The sequence below is a fragment of the Rhinolophus sinicus genome, chromosome 2 (assembly GCF_057876585.1).
Source record: "Rhinolophus sinicus isolate RSI-liver-muscle chromosome 2, RSI-T2T, whole genome shotgun sequence".
Taxonomy (NCBI): domain Eukaryota; kingdom Metazoa; phylum Chordata; class Mammalia; order Chiroptera; family Rhinolophidae; genus Rhinolophus; species Rhinolophus sinicus.
Window position 1 is genome coordinate 97,915,958 of NC_142502.1, and position 17,786 is coordinate 97,933,743.

The following is a 17,786-nucleotide window of genomic DNA, read 5'->3' on the forward strand; positions in this document are numbered from 1 at the left end:
TCAAGGGATGAGGTAGATTTTCCCTAAATCTATTATTAACAAGATGAACGCAATCATTTCAAGACTTTCTAACTCTCAGAAAATATTCCAGTTTGGGAAACACTGGTCTGGAATGTGTGGGGAGCTATTTATCGGTGAAGGCAGAGCTGCACAGCTATCATATTGAGAAGGTAGCAGACGATGTTAGCCAATCAGAGAAACGGAAACTTCCCTACGAGAGGAAGGCTGCATGGGTGGAAAAAGCTGTTGTTTGATGGGATATGACGATAACATAACTACCATTCATTGTGACAGCAGGGGTTGAGCCAAGCGCTTCACATTTAATCCACACAACCACCCACGATGTAGGTCCTTCTGTTAGCCCCATTTTACAGGGGAAGAAATAGAGACATGTAAGGCTATTTGCCTAAGAGCCTATAGCCAGAAAGAGCCACCCAAGTAACAAATGTTGACGTCTAGGAGGCTGTGTGACTAGTTTGCTGGAGTCAGTGATGCCTAAGTAATAAATTGTGGTCATCTTTCCTACCCCTGTCTCTTCGTTAGTTGCAGCCACTTACTTTTCCCAGACACAGCCAAAGAGGAACCCCAGAGCAGAGTGCTGGGCTGGAGTTAGGACAGCTCCATTCTGCAGCCAGCCCAGCCCTTCATTCTGTGTGTGACCCTGGGCAAGACCCTTCCTGACCCTGGGACTTGGTTTCAGCATCTGTCAAAGAAGGCGGTGGGACCAGCTGGCTTCACAAGGTCAACCCAGTCCCATATCCCTGATGCATATTAGTCTCCTGACTCCGTGGGATGGGGCCAATTCTTCATATTGGAGCTGCTGTTTGTGACTTTTGCAAGGCTCCCCCTTTCTGGGTGTCGCCCCCATGTTGGCTCTGTTTGGCAGCGAAGAGAGCTGTGTAGGTCTGTCTAGCTGCCTCTCCCTTTAGGGTTTTCCTTTTTGGAATGTCTTTTCACACCTCCAAGTGCCGAGTGGGAGTGGACGAATGCCAGTTGTTTGGCTCTGATGAGGCATTTTCCTTCCCTCTGCGGGTGGGGATGCTTTAAACACAGGACCTGGGCATCAACGCCTTGGTCTGACCCCTTGTGAGCGGCTAGGGGATGTCTGCACAGCTGCAGCCCATCAGTCCTGCTGCGTGAACCTTTCTTCCCTGGTCCCCAAGGGCCAGAGGAAATACCTCCTTTCAGAGCCAGTCCCGACCCGATGGAGGAGGCAAATTAATTATGTTGCCTCACGTACCTACCATCTTCTCTTGGGGCCTCAGTTTTCACATTTGTAAAATAAAAGGATTGGATTATTCAGTCCCCTAAGATACTCCCAACTCTACATTTTATTTCATTTCTGTGTCTGTTTCACGCCCCTCCCAATGCTCTCATATCCCCTGTGTCTTGCATGCATCATATCTGCTGCCTGAGATTCTAAGCTGTTTCGACCACCCCACTGGAGGGACATAGCTCAGCCCACTGGGCTGAATGATATTTTGTTGGAATAACTTGCTAGTAAAATATAGTTAATATTGAAGTTTTATTTGTGAAATAGCAGAACAAAAAAGAGCATATGCACATTAGTTAGAACATGGGGAAATGTGTCTAATTGTGCTTGAGAAGGAAATCAGAGACAGGTTATTTAAGTTTCATACTCAGTGGATTCTTTTGGCTGTAATGTAGCTTAAGTTAATACTTTCTAAAAATTGTGGCTAATGAGACTAAGGGACCTTTCAAATTTCATCAAGGAGCCTGTGGGGCTTCCCTAAAATTTCATTAGAAAGAGACCAATTTAAATATTAACTAATGTAAGAGATGCAGTTATCTAATTAATTGTAGCAGGCCCATGAGGTAATGTAGTGAGAGAGCTTCCTGGCAAGTGATAGAAACTGAAAAAAAAGGAGCGCTGGAGAGTAAAGATTCGGCAGTGTTTCTATGGCTCATGTTCAGGGTGGAAGGTTCTCTTGCTATGAGTCCCAGTGATCCAAAGAGTGATGCCTTTGAAATCCAGACCCCTTTGTACTGACGAAATGGGAATAACCTTAATTACATTTAACTTCCTTTCACATATTCAAAATTCCTCAACAGCCTTTTAATCAAATTTAGTCTCTCTGCAAACCTGCCCAACAGGAAGAAGCACCCTGTGCACATATTGCTGCTAAACTGCCAGATCTATCTCCCAGCATAAATAATGAACGCGGCTCTGAGTTACAGCGCCTATTACATAAAAGGTACTTCACATGCATTTAACTATAACGTTTACAATAACTCTGCAAGGTAGAGGCTTACTATTTCAGGGCCACCACGAATAGCCATGCAGACTGTGCCTTGTGCCACTCTGGGGGCACCATTCACGTTGGAGACTTAGCGATGATATTCTATCTTCTGGAGTTGTGTAGTGCACAACCTGAACTACTGTACAGGTTTCATCACAATACAACAAGACCTCTGCAGTGCCCTGTACTGTTCGAAGCACTTACATATATGTTAGCTCATTTCATCCTCATACCCGCCACCTAAGGGGTTGGGTTCAAAATAAACTGCTCCATCATCCCACATTGCCACTTGAGAAATTGTAATACATTGTCACATGGTCTCCAGGTCAGTCTCTCTGCCTGCTACCACCACACATCTGTCAAAATGTGACTGTACTGAGTTCCTGAACCAGAGAAGCTGAGAGCCAGGCCCTTGAGCATGGTGACCCACCAAGGCAGATGTTCTGGAAGGTTCTCCTGGGTCATTTTTCCATAGCATCAATCACCATGATCACCATGTGCCTCTGTCCTTATTGAGGAAGTGGCACTTACCACACGTTTTTGTAAAGTAAGAACATAAACCATTGTAAAAGATTACAAGTTGACCTCACAGTAAGAAGGAAGTGGAGGGACAATCTGATGACCACCCTAAACCCTCACATCTGAGGTGACCAGGGGGGATGACCAGACAATCCTCAGATCATTCAGTTTCGAAGACCTGCCTGGGGCTGGGTTCAGCACATTGTGTCCCAGAAGAAGGGGGGCAGACCCACGTGATCCTTTCAAGGACCCAGGTCCTACTTCCTCTTTCAATTCACGTGCTGTGTGATGTGTCTGGTTAAGTGGGATGGGACATACACTATCTCTTCAACAAAAAGGCACACCTGTTCCTGGGAATGAATAGTGAGGGCCACCACTTACTCCCTATACATACCTGTGAAGTGGCTGCCCTGGTCTTGCTGTGCTGCTACCCCTGTCGGCCAATTTTCAGTATAACAGGCACCCCCCCCTCCTTCAGGTGGGGAGGGCTTCGGAGCTTCTGTCATTCACATCCATGCAGCCTCCATGGATTTCAAGCAGTATTGCTGTTGCTACGGTAACCTCCTGGCCCGCTTGCGGCACATTTCTGAGTGCAGATTGCGTCCTGTCATCTTGTCTAAATGCCTGGGGCCAGCTTGGTTTGGGAGAGACAGTGAGGAAGAGGGGTGTTTCAATCAGATTGTTCAACTTGTTCAGTTTGGACGACTTCATGTCGCTCAGCCCTTTGGGTTTGATGGGGAAAAGCGAACAGCTTGGAGGGTGGGACATTCCCTACTTGACTTGCCTCCTCTGGGCATTTCTCCTCTTCCTGAATGCTCCCCAGGTCCCGCCCACTTGTTAAGCCAGCCCAGAGGCCCCCAGCTCCTGCCCTGGGTCAGACCCAGAGCTGGATGTGAGGCTTGTGTCAAAAGAACTGAAGTAGGAAATCTGGTTCCCTGGACAAACCTCCAGACTCCCCCAGCCCAAGATTTTGTCTCTTCACAGGGGCAACCAAAATCGAGTATACAGAACTGAAGAGTCATCATTCTTATTTATCCCAAAATGTTAAGGATAGTCCCCTAAGACCCTTAATTTTCCTTAAATCACTCCCAGGATTTCTTTAGGCTATTTCTATTAACCCTACTTGTGTTTACCCCTCAAGGTTAGTATTTTGTCACAGTTACCTTGCTGAAAATTGAGGATCTTTCATCAAGATCTTAAGTCGTTGTAAACCTTTTTATAGTGATGTACCTAATTCCTAACCCCTCCTCGGAACCCAGGCAAACCTCTCCTCCTGGGCCCTGAAGGGACTTGTGGAGATGGTGCTGGCAGTCTTTTGAGGAAACTCTGCATGGTGGCTTCAGAGCTGGCACTGGCGGTTCAAAGTTGCAACCCAGTGGCCCACAAACATACACTTTAAAGCTATTTGAAATCGATTGCTTTTAGACATGCCATAGTCTCACGTGCCATGTTGCCTTTGACACTCTGAGATGTCACTAAGTGGCCTGTTTGATCCACAAAGCCATTCTAGTTTGCACCCCTGGAACGAGATTGGTCAGCCCTTGGTCAGTGGTAGTGTCTCTCGGCCCAGCTGTTAGCCCTTTCCTGCACTGAGCTCAGTAGACTCCTACTTCCCGAATAAAGAGTCAGTTTTTGGAGCCAAGGTCCAAGACACAAGATGGTATTCCATGAATGAAAAAGACTGCTTTAATAGGAGCAGGTTGTTCTCCTTCACATTACTAGTACACTGAGATAATTACAGGTCTCCTGACGAAAATCCAAGGGAAGAATAAATGATTTAGGCTTGGAGTCAGAGTCAAGCTACTTCCTGACATAATGTCCCCAGGAACTCAGGGAGCATTTTCACTGAGGCGATCCCACAGATACTGATGGGTGTGGGCACCTGCTGAGTCCGTCTAACTGGACTGGACACCAGGTCAGGGGACAGGGGTGGGTGGAATGGCACAGCAAGATCTGGGAGGCAAAATGCCCCAAATTCATAGAACTGGGCTCAGCAAACCAAGCCTTAGGACTTGGGAGGATGAGACAGGAAAGGAAACGCTGAAGTAGTGGACAGCTCTCTACCAGGGGCTCCTGAAGTGGGTCCATGGATAAAATTCAACGGATCCATGAACTTGGGTGGGGAAAAAAAAATCACATCTTTAGTTTCACTGCAATGTTTCAATTATGAAAGTAGACAAACCACAGTAGTGTCAGTGGAAACTGAGACTTTTCTGCCAATGGAAATCAGCTATTTTCATCATGGTACAATTTTTGCAAGTACCTCCAAATAGTGTTTGCACTTATCACTAGTCTAAACTACTTATTAGACCTGCTTCAAGGTTGTGTTTAATGGGTTAAACATGCATATCACTGTATTACAAATTAATTTAAAAATATTTTGACATTCAATATTATTCAGCTTCAGCTTCAGGTGTACAGTGCACTGACCAGGCATCTATACCGTCCATAAAGTGGTCTCCCGAATAAGACATGTGCCCATCTGACACCCTATAAAATCCTTACAACCTTACTGATCATATTTCCCAAACTGTCTTTCATATCCCCGTGGCAATATTGTGGTTACCAACTTGTGCTTTCTAATCCCCTCACCTTCTCCCTCATTCCCACCCCTTCCCATCTAGCAACCACCAGTTTTTTTCTCTATATCTCTGAGACTGTTTCTATTTAGTTTGCTCATTTATTCTGTTCTTTAGATTCCACATATAAGTGAGATCATATGGTATCTGTCTTTCTCCGACTGACTTATTTCACTTAGCATAATGTTCTCTAGGTCCGTCCATATCATTGCAAATGGTAAGATTTCATGCTTCTTTATGGTCAAGTAATACTCCATTGTGTTAATGTACCACAGGTTCTTAATCCAGTGGTCTACCAATGGGCATTTCGGTTGTTTCCATGTCTTGGCTATTGTGGATAGTGCTGCAATAAACATAGGGATGTGGAGTACAGCATAGGGAATAGAGTCAATGGAATTGTAACAGCTATATACAACATCAGAGGGATAGTAGACTGGGGCAAGGGGTTATCACTGTGTGAGGGGTGTAAATGTCTAACTATTACATTATTTTGTACACCTGAAACTAATAAAAAATAAGTAAATACGTAAATATATTTTGATTATTGTTTTTGATTATACACACGCACACACATATATATATATATATATATATATATATATATATATATATATATATATGGTGCCAAAAAAATGTATACAAGTGGACACTTTGGTCAATGTTGCTCAAGTAGTAGTTTGCCGTAATCAGAAGTGTCTAGGACGGCCGGATGGCTCAGTTGGTTAGAGTGTGAGCTCTCAACAACAAGGTTGCACGTTCAATGCCCACATGGGATGGTGGGCAGTGCCCCCTGCAACTAAGATTGAAAATAGCGACTGGACTTGGAGCTGAGCTAGATTGAAGGACAATAACTTGGAGTTGATGGGCCCTGGAGAAACACTCTGTTCCCCAATATTCCCCAATAAAAATAAAAATAAAAGTGTCTGGACGCTGATGGTAACAACTCTAAGCATCTCTTGTAATTGCAGAAGTCAAACGTGACTTGTATTCATCTTTTGTTATCGGTATATATTGAGTATTACAATTTTAATACATTTTCATTTCTTGAAAATGTGTGTACTTTTTTTGGTGATTATATATATCTCACTTTCTTTTCAAATCCTATACATTTTATTTGTACATTTAAAAGTTTATTCTGAGGAGGAGTCCCATGGGCATCACCACTGTGCCAAAGGTGGTCCATGTCACAAGGGAGGGTAAGAACTGCTGCTCTAGGTTTTGCTTTCAAGGGAGAATCAACTTCTGAAACTTAGAGATAAGGCCAGACTGGAAGGGAAAACTCTTAGAAACCCAGTTCAGGAACACTGGCATATATGTAGAATAATTTTAAGAAGGTGACGCTTAAACCAAAGAAGTAAAATTCTAATAGTGTCATTCCAAGCATTTGTGGAGAGATCTTTCAGAGTAAGGCTTTAACATATCCCTGTAAAAATACCGCACAGGCAAACATCCACTTTGCAGGCACCAAAGCTGGCTTTTATTCCAGACGGGGTCAGGAGAGTGGCTAAAGGAAGTCCCCAAATCACCAAGGATGGATCCCCAAATCACCCCACAACGGAGTAGGAGGACAGTATCGGTGACGTTCCCCAATGTGTGTCTCTCACACTTCTCCAGGGTCTGATGTGCTAGAAAGGCTGGATTTCACCATGAGCCTGGCAATCATGGACTTTGAGGACCCTCGGTGTCCAGGTGTCTGGACACTTCTTACGGTGTCTGCAGCCCACGGAGCCCTGAGCCGCCTGGGGATACGTGTATCAGGAAGGGGCTGGATGTCCTCCCTAGCCCACATCATAGTCTCCTCTCGCTGGAGGTACAAACAACATGAGAAGCCAGGCTTCTGAAGTCTGGCCAGACCATTCTGTAAAGAATTATCTTCCTGATTGCAGGTAGTAACTTATTATTGGGTCATAAAATCAATTTAGTGAATTCAAACATGCATTAAAAAATAGAATAGAAAGTAGCATGTGTGACACCCAGGTTAAGTATTATCTTGTGAAACTGGTTGGGTTTTATATATGTGTATGTATGTGAGTACTGTGTTGTGATGTGATTTGTTTCTCACTGTGGATTGCAGCCAAGAGTTTTAAAAACAGTGCTGTCAGGATACCTCTGTAGCCCACAGAGAAATCATAGGAATTGGAAGAGAGTGTATTGTAAAGTAATAATCTAATTCAAGGATGTAATAATTATTTAATGAATATTAGGAAAAAATCTAGCACCCCAAACCCATGGGAACCCCATATATTTCTTAGTACTAGGCTCAAATCAGGACCTCATCTTACGAGACCTCAGTAACCAGTGAGTGGTGCTTGGGTGAATACAGCCAAAAATGCAAAGAGGCTATGTGAACGACCACCTTTTGGGGAAACCTGACCACCTTTTGAGAAGAAATGTAGCAGGTAGAATATCATGGAGACGGCAGGCCTCAGAATGGGAAGGATTAAGCTATGTATAGTGTAAAAAGCATCACAAATTATTGCTATCAGCAGTGGGAGGTGATTTTCTCCTCCACAGACCAAAGATGGTTAGCACATGTTTGAGCTGCTTGCATTGTGATAAGAGCATGGGCTGTAGGCGAACAGGCTCATCAGCCTTTGCCCACTCTAGTGGCTTCCAATACTATTTCCAGGTGGGGCAGCAGGGCCTACAGAGCGCAGTGCTGCCTGTGATGCGGAGGTTACAAGAATGATGACCCAGCGCTGAGGCAGTCGTTCCTCTACAAGCAATTCGTTACCCTTCTCCCATGTGACTGGCCCTGCTTAGCTGTGGTGTGGGCCACAGGGCCCCCCAGAGATAGGTGCTGATGTACAGATCCCCAAACCTAGGCCATACTGGTCCCTGCTGCACAGTTAACCTGCCGGTTATCACCTGCAAGGCTGTCCTTCCCCTCAGGAAGCTGAGCAGATGGAGAATAACACAGCAAGAGGAACGGGAAGGGGTGGAGAGCTGGAGGTGTGGAAAAAGGCCTGTCCCTACAAGAAAGAGGATGAGATGGTGCTATGAGATGAATTAAGCCCTCCCAAATTCATGTTGAAGTCCTAACCCCCAGGACCTCAGAATGTGACCGTATTTGGAGATGGGGTCTTTAACAAGGCAGTTAAGTTAAAATGAGGTCCTGAGGGAGGGGCCCTCATCCAATATGACTAGTGTCCTTATAAGAAGAAGAAATTTGGACCCAGACCCAGAGGGAAGACTATGCGAGGAGCCATTTGGAAAGGGACAATTTGAAAGACCTCAGAGACCATCATGAGGCATTTAGACAGAAGCCAGCAAAATGAAAAGTTTGGAGCTGAGCAGGGAGGGGACATGGCTGACCTTAAGAAGGCACAGAAGGTACACATGGGATTCATAAACGATAAGGTCTCCTGGACTGCTGTAGTGTTTCTCCGACAAGTACTCTCTAGAGGTCATCTCTTCTACTAGCCCTCCCCGCCCACCACGATCATGTCCAAAGACTTTCCTCCAAAACTGCCTTATCCTTCCATCACACTGTCTAACCTTGACACCACCCCTCAGAACACATTTATGACCTTCACCTTACCTTTCTCTGACCTATTTTACTATCTAGTGGGTTTGTTCACCTCAAGACAGTCCCCGTTGGAACCAGCCCAAGGCCTTCACCACTTCACACACCTCAGGATGTCTGTCCCCTGAGAGACCAGAGCCCTCTGTTCTTTGCAAATCCAGGGCATCTGCTTCTAACTCAGTGAGACAAAGGCCCACACCATATAGAAATCCACCGTAGTTACTACCTTAGATGTTCTGCAACTGGAGAGACTCATACCTGAGTGGTCTTTGGCCGGTGATTCACTTCTGACTTTATTATTATTATATTTTGATTAAAGTTCATTGGGGTGACAATTGTTAGTAAAGTTACATAGATTTCAGGTATACAATTCTGTATGACATCATCTATAAATCCCATTGTGTGTTCACCACCCAGAGTCAGCTCTCCTTCCAACACCATATATTTGATCCCCTTTACCCTCATCTACCACCCCCCTCCCCCATTAGCCTCTGTGACTTTCTTTTTATAACCATCAATCTGCATACAAAAATATAGTAGTTTATCTTGTTATCACATACTTTTTTCTCCCAGATACTTACTACCTTGGCTTAACTTATAATAAACCACTTCTTCTCCCACCTACTTCCCCAAACCCTCCCTCCATTGTCAAATTCTCCTCCAGTCTTCACTTTTGGGGAAAGCTCAGCCCCAGACAAACACCCCAGTGCTCCCCAAGCCCAGTGTGGGCGATGCTGTCACCGAGGTGCAAGGGAACAGCAATGCCAGCTGTCTCCTAGCTCGACCATGACTCCCAAAGCATTGCATCCTCTTTCCTACAGTCCTTGGGGCCAATCCTTCCCCTATACCCTTCCTCGCTTCTCCTCCTCTGGATTCTTGCTCCTGTAACCATGCTTCCTTGATAGCTTCAATATTCCTTTCAATGTTCCCATCCTCAGCCTATGAAATTGGCCCATTTTTCTCATGACCCCCACCCAAACCACCCTTGAACCGCTCCCTAAATTTATTGACTTTTTTATTCTCAAAGTTTTTCTTCACATCTTAACTATCACTCAGGCCTTCATTCCATTGTAGCTGAGTATAATCAAGCTCTCAGTCCCTCATAGTTCCACTAAAACTATTCTTGCTAAAATTCAATAAATTCTCCTCCTACTCCCTAATGTCCACTCAGCTTCTTTCAATCTGCTGGTCACTCTTCCGTAAACTTAGGCATCATAGGATTACATCTTATCACACACTCTATTATTTCGTTGTAGTTTCTTCTTTCAGACCTTAGACCTTAGGGACTCAAAGGATTGTAAGCACCTGTTACAGCAGCGCTCCGTGCAGTGATAAATGGTGCTGGTGCTATCTCCTCCTGTTGTTTGCCATTCCCCAGGAGGTTTGTGGGCTTACTCTTTTCCTGTGTTCTCCATCAAGCCCGGTAGTGTGGACCTTCAGTTGGGAAATGAAGGAACGCTGAAAGGAAATGAGAAGGGACAAGAAAATGACCCATGTAAAAGATTCTCTTGGTTAGACTTCAATTTTCTCTCACGATGCTCCAGGAGAATGGAACATGTTCATTTGCACGTGAAAAATGTTAATGAAATAGTCAAACTGCTGTCTGTCCTACAGATACAATAACCGTTTGAGTCACAAAGCCTCCTGCATGACCCAGGACAGCATCAAAATATTCCCTGGAAAGAATTTTGAGAGGGAGTAATGGAAACAAGAGATGTAGACCGAGCCATTCCTTCCACATATCCTCTCTATAGACCCTTTTAGTCCTTCTTTTCCAGCCAGAATTGCTCTCCAGGGACAAGGTTCCATTATCTCAATTACCCAACCACCTCTCATAGATTTTGTATTTCATATGGTTCATCTAATAATGACTCTGTCTGTTCTGGCGCCATCCAGCTTGTATATGCAAAAAGTACATCAGAAGTAACTCTCATCTCATGCGGGGATTCTCAATGACTACCCGGGAGAGAGAAAAACCTCCCTTGGCTGTTATTATTATTTTTTAAATTGGTGGGTGGGAAACATAAATCATTTTATATATCTGCCTCCTTCTAACAGATTTGAACAATTTGTTCAGTCACTGTACATAGAGGAATTTATGTTTGAACAGGCATTTCCTGGAAGTACTTTCGCCAATGGCATCATCTCTTGTAGCTTAAGTGATAAAGGACAGAGATGAAAAATATGGGAAATGCTTTTTTGGAATGCATTTGTACCTTGAGGGTAGATAGTTCTCTGTTATTTCATAAATCATGGCTGTCTCCCACCCCTTTGCATTCAGATCCTGTTCTTGAGCCCGGCCCTTCCAAGCTTGCCTCCACCAAGTACGATTTAACCTCTCCCTCAAATTCAGGTCTTATTCCAGAAGGCAGGAGACCCTGGCAGGATAGGGGTGGGCTACCAGGACCTGAAGAGTTTTGACATTTGTCTATGGCTCTCCCTCTGCTACCCCTTTGGGCTTCCTGTCTGCAGTATCTCTACTGCCTTCTGTAGAGTGGAAAGTTTTCCTCTCTTTACAAATTAACACAGAAATTCTGCTGACAAGACTTACTCTTTCCAAGGTTTAAAACCCAGGGCTCTTGAGCTGTGACAATTTAAATGACTAAGAGTTCCAAAAACTGATGGGTGAGGTTTTAAATGTGTCATAGAAGCAAGTTGCCAAATCCTCGTTAAAGATTTCTAGAGGACAAAGTCATTGGTGAGTAGGTGCCTGTGGAAGCATGTGTGTGCCGTGCCATGGTGGTAGGGGAACTAACTATCTTTAAAGAGTAATTACGAACCAGAAGAGCTGGAAGAAACCTTAGGAACTAAGCCACCAACAAGCATGTTTTAAAGATGAATAAAATAGGGTTGGCACGGTGGCTCAGGTGGTTAGAGCTCCATGCTCCTAACTCCGAAGGCTGCCGGTTCGATTCCCACATGGGCCAGTGGGCTCTCAACCACAAGGCTGCCAGTTTGATTCCTCGAGTCCCACAAGGGATGGTGGGCAGCGCCCCCTGCAACTAGCAAGGGCAAGTGGACCTGGAGCTGAGCTGCGCCCTCCACAACTAAGACTGAAAGGACAACAACTTGACTTGGAAAAAAGGCCTGGAAGTATACACTGTTCCCCAATAAAGTCCTGTTCCCCTTCCCCAATAAAATATTAAAAAAAAAAAAGATGAATAAAATAGAGATGAGGAAGGCGGGGCCATTTGCTCGAGAACATAATATCAACTATAACTTAGTTTCCTGACTTCAAACCCAGCATTCTTTCTTATTTCATAAGCTTTGGGGTACAGGGCATGTAAGAATGATCAGGTACTGATCCAAAAAGCCTAACTTAGCTCGTGGTGGAAAGAAGTGTCAGGTGTCAATATATTCTATTTAGTGCATCTCTTTGGTCTACTTGCTGCCTTTTGCTGTTTTGCCTGATAGCTTTTGGGTGGTCCTGTCTCTCTTTTCTCCCCTTCCCAAAGGTTAAATCTACTATAAGAGGTCCATATTATTTAAGAATAAATGTAACTTTTATTCCAAGCAAGAGACTAGATATAAAGGTGGGGAAACTCTTAAGCCAAATACTGTAATTTCATAGAGCAATAAAAATTTACTTAGTCACTTCCACTTCTGACCAAGATAGAGTAGACATACTTTTCCCCACTCCTCCCACTAATTACAACAAAACACCCTGAACAATATGTATAAAACAGACACAAGTAGTTTCTGAAAGGAGGAGCACAGAAGGCAGACCAGCTTGGAAACGCAGGACCAGAGGAACAACATGACAGTGAATTCCTCGGCCTTTCTTTTTGCCTCACAGAACCCAGACGTGGGCTGGGGCAAGCCATCAACCTGGAAATATCAATGGGGACAGACAACGAAAAGCCCCAGGAAAAGCCTGCTCTCTCCAGCCGATGGACCAGGAAAGGGGCAGCCTAGGAAGACAGAAAACTTTTAAACAATAACTATCCAACTTCAGCCAAACACAACAGAAAAACTATAGCCCCACTCCTTGGAGTGAGGACTTTAGATTTCTGTCCTCACTAAGCAGCAATAGTGGGCTTCAGCACCCTCATTGTGTCAGTGGAGGGCACACAGGGTGTAGTAACAAGGCACCTCTGCCCTTCCCAGCCAGGATGGTATCAACAGGGAGGCTTAAGAGGGAGCCTGAACTTCTATCTTCGTCTGGCAGTAACAATAAAGGCTTCCCCCACCATCCTCCCTCCCCAGGTCGATGAAAACTGAGTGGTGATAATGAGACCTGTCTCATCTTTCACCAGCATGGTGTCAAAGATGACTGCTAAAACAGGAGATTTAGATAAGACCCAGAGTTTCATAACGTAATAGCCTAAATTCTAAAATGTCATAAAAGAAATCACTTGTCAAACTAAGAATCAGGGAAATCTCCACTTGAATGAGAAAGAACAATCAACAGATATTGACACTGAGATGACACAGATATTAAAATTATCTGACAAGCCACCCATCAGCCATCACAAAAGTAATCAACGAGCAAATGCATACAGGCTTAAAACAAATGAAAAGTGGGATGTCGCAGTAAAGAAATGGAAGATATAAAGAAAAACCAAATGGAAATTTCAGAATTGAAAAATACAATAACTAAAATTAAAAACTCAGTGGATGGACTCCACGACAGAATGGAGGCGACAGAAGAAATAATCAATAAAACTGAAGATACAATAGAAATTACCCAATCTAGACTGAAAAAAATTAACAGAATCTCAGAAACCCATAGATCTATGATAAAAGATCTAATATTTGTGTCAGTGGAGTCCCAGAAGGAGATGAAAGAATGGGGCTGAAAAAAGTATTTGAAGAAATAATAGTTGGAAAAAAAAAAGAAAAAATTTCAAATTTGGCAAAAGACATAAACATATAGATTCAGCAAACTGAGTAACCTCAAAGAGGATAAACCTAAAGAATCCTTACCAAGACACATTGTAATTAAACTTCTGAAAACTTACACAGAAGAAATCTTGAAGGCATCAAGGGAAAAATGACACCTTACCTACAGAATAAAAGCAATTTGAATGACAAGAGATTTCTCATCAGAGGCCATAAAGAAAAGGCACAACATTTTTCATATGCTGAAAAAAAAATAATTGACTCAGAAGGCTATATTTAGTCAAAATATCCAGGAATGAAGGGGAAATCAAAACATTTTTAAATGGAGGGAAATGAAAAAAATTTAGAACTGAAAAAATACAATAACTGAAATTACGGTTTAGAGTAAGCAGACTTACCCTAAAAATACGTCCTTGAAACAAAAAGGGAATAATAAAAGAAGAAATTTTGAAACATCAGGAAGAACAAAAGAACAAAGAAAAGAGTAAAAAGAAGGTAAGGACAATACACTTTCCTTCACTTGAGTTTTCTATATTGCATTTGGTTGAAGCAAAAAATATAACACTGTTGATGTGATTCTCAATATCTGTACGAGGAATATTCAAGGCAATAATATTACATACAGGAGAGGATAAGGGGAAATAGAGTTTCTATCTTTCAGTCAAACTGGTAAAATGATGACAGCAGTAGTTTGTGAAGTTGCATTTATATTATGTAATACCTATAGCAATCACTAAAAAAAAAATCTATAGAAAGTGAAACATTCAAAAACACTATAGATAAATCAAAATGAATTCTAAAAAATGTTTAAGTAACTCGGTAAGGCAGGAAAAGGAAAACAGAGAAATGAAAATCAGAGAACAAACAGAAAACAAAAAGTAAAATGTCAGAAAACAAAAAATAAAATATAAGCCCTAAAATATCAATAATTGCATTAAATGTAAATGCTCTAAATACATCAATTAAAAGATGGATTGGCCAAGTAGATAAAAATACATGACCTAACAATATGCTGTCTACAGGAAACTCACTTCAAACATAATAATATAGGTATGTTGAAAGTAAAAGGATTGAAAAAGATGTATCGTGCAAATGTTAATCAAATGAATGCAATAGTAGCTATATTAATATCAGAAAAAGTAGACTTCAGAACAAAAAGAATGACCAAGGACACACAGGGATATTACATGATGATAAATGGACCAACCCATCAAGAAGGCATTACATTTCTAAATGTGTATGGACCAAAGAACAGAACTGAAAAAATATGTGAAGCAAAAATCTGATAGAGCCGAAAGGAGAAATAGATAAATCCACAATTATAGTTGAAGATCTCAGCACCCATCTCTCAACAATTGATAGAACAACCAGACAGAAAACTGTATTAATTATATCAGCAAGGATATAGCACTCAACAGCACTACCAATCCACAGGGTCTAATAGACATTTATAGAATACGCTACCCACAACAGTAGAATACACATTCTTAAGTGCCCATGGAACATACACCAAGGTACACCACATTCTGGGACACAAAAGTGACCTCAATAAATTCTTAAAAGTAGAAATCATTGAGTGTGTTCTCCAAACGGAATGGAATTAACCTAACCTTAAACAGATAAAATGAAAATCTCTAAACACATGGAAACCAAACAAAACACAGCTAAATAATCCATGGTTCAGAGAGGAAGTCTCAAGGTAAAACACACGCATACACATGCACACACACACCCCCACACACTAGCAATACTCAAAGGGTAATTTATAGAATGTAAAGTTTACAATTTAGAGAATAGGAAAAATCTCAAATCAGTATCTAAGCTCCCACCTTCAGAACCCAGGAAAAGAAGAACAAAACAAATACAAAGCCGGCAGAAGGAAAGAAATGATAAAGATAAGAGCTGAAATCAATGAAACTGGAAACAGGAAAACAATAGAGGAAACCAATAAAACAAAAGCTGTTATTTTTTTAAAAAAAAGGATTAATAAAGTTGAAACCTCTAGCAAGACAAAAAAAAAAAAAGGCTCAACTAACTAATACCAGGAATGAAACAGCAGCTATTACTAACTACAGACCCTGCAGACATCAAAAGGATGATATGAGAACACTAGGAACAATGCTCCATATGTAAATTTGACAAGGTAGGTAAAATGGACCAATTCCTCACAAAGCACAAATTACCACAACTTACCCAATATAAAAGAGATGATTTGAATAGCCCTGTCACTATAAAGGAAATTGGATTTGTAAGTTAAAAGCTCCTGAAAAAGAACTCACCAAGCCCAGATGGTTTTACTGGCAAATGCTACCAAATGTTTAAAGAATTAATACTAATTCTACTCAATCTCTTCCAGAAAATAGAGAGAGGGAACAGTTCTCAATTCATTTAAGAAGCCAATATTACCTTGATTCTAACTCCAGACAAAGAAAGTACAAAAAAGAAAACTGAAGACCAGAATTCCCTCATGAATATAGGTGCAAAAATTCTTAACAAATTATCAGCAAATGGAAGTCAGCAATATATAAAAAGCCAACCTCAAAAGGCCACAGAGTCTATGATTCCATTTCTATAACATTTTCCGAGTATAGAGATAGAGAACAAATTAGTGGTTGCCAAGGATTAGGGATGTGGTAATGGTGATGATGGTGAGCGAGATTTCATGATAAAATGGTAGCACGGGGGAGATTTTTGTGGCTATGAAATAGTTATGTATCTTGACTGAGTGATGGTTACACAAATCGACACACATGATAAAATGGAATAAAATTATACCCACATTGTACAAATATTTCCTGGATTTGATACTGCGGTATAATTATACAAGGTGTACCCATTTGGGGAAACTGGGGGAAGGGTACATGGTACTCTGTACCATCTTTGCAATTTCCTATGTATCTATGATTATTTTAAAATAAAGAGTTTAAAAATCGCCCATATTTCAGCCAATAGACTCATGATGCCAGGCTTTTCTCTACCTCTGGTCAGGTCCCCCAGGCCACCCCATTGCTGTTTCAACGTCTTAGGGAGTGTCATTTCCTACAAAATATTTGCTTGAGTCTTAATATTTGCAGCTGCTCCTTCTAGTTAATAAATTAGAAATCTGCACCAAGGCATGAATGAAGCCATTATTTGACCCTTAGCTTTGAAGCAGGATAGGTCTAGGGAACCAATACCCTCCAGGATAACAAGGTGAGGTACCTCTCTAGTTTGTTTCCGTTTTACAAGAAGCTGTATCCGACACGTGCAGCTGGAGAATCAGGAACCAGTTTTGTCTGGCAGAGCCAGTATCCATGACCGGGACTTGACCTTTAGTTAATTATAATGTCTTTATGATGTCATTTACATTGTGGTTACTGCGACTCCCATCATGCACCTGACACCATGACAGTTTTGGAGAAACCAAATAAGGACAAAAGAGTGGCAAACTGGGGGTCCCATCTACTGGGAGGAGACAGACAAGCCACATCAATGCCATGTCCCCAAGTCCTGCTCCTGGGAGGGATAAAACCCCCTGATAAGGACTTCCTTGGGGCGACTGAATCTCTGAGTTTGCCGGCACTTCCATCTCAAGTGTGTGCTTTCACTTTAATAAACTCCCTGCACTTTCCTACCTCTGTCTCACCCTTGAATTCTTTCTTGAGTGGAGTAAGAACCTGGTCCCTGCTGCTTTGGGTTGAGTACTCTCTTGGGCATCCCTGTGAGCCTCTGGTGACAGCATCTCAAGTCAATGTTTCTCCTTTCTCTCTGTGGCCTCTGCTTCACCATTTGGGAAGCTGAAACCAGAAAGTTGATGGAGAAGAAGGTTTTATCTGGATAGCATCAGGCCTGGTTTGCAGGGGCTTCATTAGTCCCGCTCCCAGAGACATTCCTGATCTCAAGCCAGAGTTCAGACTCCTCCGGCTTTGGGTTTGGACTCCCCGCTGTGAGCTTGAAAGGTAAATAAAAGCCAACTCTGCTGGCTGAAAAGCAGGTATTGGGAGCCCAAAATGTGAAATCTGGAGACTGGAGATGGGTCTGAGGCAGACAGGAGGCCAGGAACACCAGGTGCGGATCAGA